This window comes from Octopus bimaculoides, chromosome 9 (genome assembly GCF_001194135.2).
Source record: "Octopus bimaculoides isolate UCB-OBI-ISO-001 chromosome 9, ASM119413v2, whole genome shotgun sequence".
NCBI classification, from domain to species: Eukaryota; Metazoa; Mollusca; class Cephalopoda; order Octopoda; family Octopodidae; genus Octopus; species Octopus bimaculoides.
In genome coordinates, this window is record NC_068989.1 from 86157671 (window position 1) to 86160869 (window position 3199).

The 3199-nt window shown below is 35.0% G+C and overlaps 1 protein-coding gene across 4 annotated transcripts in view; it reads left to right on the forward strand.

The window, feature by feature from the left end:
* Window positions 1-3199, forward strand: part of LOC106882755 (bifunctional coenzyme A synthase) — a 72533-nt gene that overhangs the window by 68861 nt on the left and 473 nt on the right. The window lies entirely within an intron of this gene.

The window sequence follows — 3199 nt, forward strand, 5'->3', positions numbered from 1 at the left end:
GTGTGTGTGTGTGTGTGTGCGTGTGTGTTTGTAAAATGAAACGAGTACGTCTTACCTATTTATTCGAAATTTTACTTTTGGTGAAATGTTTACAAATTAACTGGAAGGATGGAATGTTCTGGTGGGGTTAGCAACAGGATGGTAGGTTGATGTTGGGAGTTGCTGATGGAAAGGGGTCCATGAATTCATTCGCTAGTGTTGTCTTGTATCCGTTACTGAAACATTTAGTTCACCACAGTCCAGTCCACCAAGCTGTAAGTAGATACCACAGTGCGGTAGTGATCATTCGGTGCCACTTTTGCATGTGATCTACCTGACCATTTGCACTTTAGCGTGCAGTCTGACCCTAATCCTAACTCTAACTCTAGCCTTAATCCTAAACCCTAACCCTAAACCTTCACCCTAACTGTAAACTTAATCCTGATCCTTACCACATCATTTCATAGCATAGACTATGGTGACTACAATAGACTGATTGCCCAAGTAACACCGGTCACTCTATTATGTCTATGACTAAGATATTTAGCTTCCAACACTTCAGCCTGCTCGGAATTCTACAGCCTTTGATCACTGGTTACTTTGTGTTAAGATTGTTTTGTGGCTAAACAACATGGCCATAGTTTGGTATATTTACATAGTTCTGTCCTTATCTTGCTGATAAGAATATTAATCAATTAATAAGTTAACTTTATTTTACTCTTAACCACATAATATCTGAATATACTTTGGACAGTTTAATGTTCTGAATATTATACATATCTTCACCTACATAACTGTAGAAAAACAATAGAAGTCTGTAGTTGTTAGTATGTGTATGTGTGTGTTTCATATAGTTTCTATTATGCGTGTGTGTGTGTTTCATAAAGTTTCTATTATGCATATTTGAAAAAGCCAGTGACTTTTGTGACAGTTATTTTCCACACTAATTATTAGCTGTTGATAAACTAGTTGTAAACATGTAATCATTAAAGTGGAAAATAATTATCTGAAAAGTCATTCTTATTCATGTTTTTCAAGTATGCATTACTGTGTCAAGGATTTTCTATTTCTGCTATGTATTTCTACTTAATTAAAATTATTGTTATTTACTCTGTGAGAATTATAACTTAACAATTTGATATTCATGTCTTAAATTGGTGAAATACTCTTTCTAATTATTAATCAAAGTATAACCAATTATTCTTTGCTTAATCAAAAGGGGTAACCTTAACATAGTTATTTGAACACTTTGCTAGCCAGGGTCCTGCATGAAGTGCTGCTGAGGAAGATCACTTGGACTTTACCTCTCCCTTCAACTAAAAAGAAATAAGTTATGTATGTGTGTGTATGTATGTATGTATATATATATATATATATATATATATATATATATATATATATAGGCATAGGAGTGGCTGTGTGGTAAGTAGCTTGCTTACCAACCACATGGTTCTAGGTTCAGTCCCACTGCGTGGCACCTTGGGCAAGTGTCTTCTACTACAGCCTCGGGCCGACCAAAGCCATGTGAGTGGATTTGGTATATGGAAACTGAAAGAAGCTCGTCGTATATATGTATATATATATGTGTGTGTATATGTTTGTGTGTCTGTGTTTGTCTCCCCAACATCGTGTGACAACCGATGCTGGTGTGTTTACGTCCCTGTAACTTAGCAGTTTAGCAAAAGAGACCGATAAAATAAGTACTAGGCTTACAAAGAATAAGTCTAGGGGTTGATTTGCTCAACTAAAGGCGGTGCTCCAGCATGGCCACAGTCAAATGACGCATACACACACACACATACATACACACACGTTCACACATTATTTTTTGATTCTCTCTCTATTCATTTCCTCTTATTTCTTTCTGTCAAAGAGCGTAGTCTCGAAACGTAAAAGACTTTTCCATTTATCCTTTTGTTTTTCTATAAATTTCAACTATATATACTGGGTGGGCCAAAAGTCACCCGACAGTAAATCAAAATTCCATGAATATTATCTGTAATAATGTATTGACTCGAATGGTAAAATGTGTCACTCAAGAAGGACTTCAGTTTGAACAATTTTCATAATACTTCATATTTCGATGATTTTATTAATTTAATTCAGTTGTTAAACAAATTAATCTTGGAATTAAATAGTCTTGATTTACTGTCAGGTGACTTTTGGCCAACCCTGCACACACACACACACACACACACACACAGACACAGGTGTAAATAAGCAGATGAAAAATAAAAGTTAAATCCAAGGGGTGAGTAAAATAAGTTTGTGAGGAGAATAAATGAAAAAATAAGGAAAATAAAGACTATTGAATGTGAAGGTGAGAGATAAATTGAAAAATTACGAAAAGGACGGAAGGGAGATAATTTCATTGCAAGGGAGATAATAACATACAGTGGAACTAGTAAGATTTTCAATGAAAATTTGTACAATGTCAGATTGTATCTTTATTAGAAGCCAGAGATAACATTTACGACGGCAGGGTACTTTTTTTTAAAGGCTCAAAACTTTTCTTGAAACATTTGAACTAAGAATTTTTCTTTATTGCCTATGAACTTATACCACACTCACATATGAAAATCTTGCTACCATACCTACTATTTAAAATGCAGGTATATACGCAATGATAGCACGACTTTTGGGCCACCACACACACACACACACACACACACACACACACACACATGTAGAGAGGAAGATTTGAGATGCAAACAGGAAAAATAGAACTCAAAGCATGAGTATATATATTTTAGTATTAATATTTAGCAGAAGCAACAGAGAGACTCGACGGCCAAGCATTATCAAAATACTAACACACGAAACTGTTGACCCTTGAGTGATTCTGTTGCTTCTGCTAAATATTAATAAATATATATATCAAGGTGTGCTCCAGCATGATCACAGTCATGTGACTGAAACAAGCAAAACATTAAAAAACTATGCCATTGTATTCCTGAGCAACGCCGGCTATCTCTGCTAGTATATATGTATATATGTGTGTGTGTGTGTGTGTAAATATATAATAAGTATATGTATATATATGTTTGTGTGTGTGTGTGTGCGTGTGTTTGTATCTATATTCTATCCATGCATTCATGGAAGACCAGATGTTAAACGATGATATGCATGTGTGTGTGTGTGTGTGTGTGTGTGTGTGTGTGTGTGTGTGTGTGTGTGTGTGTATATATATATATACACACACACATAAACACATCTGAAA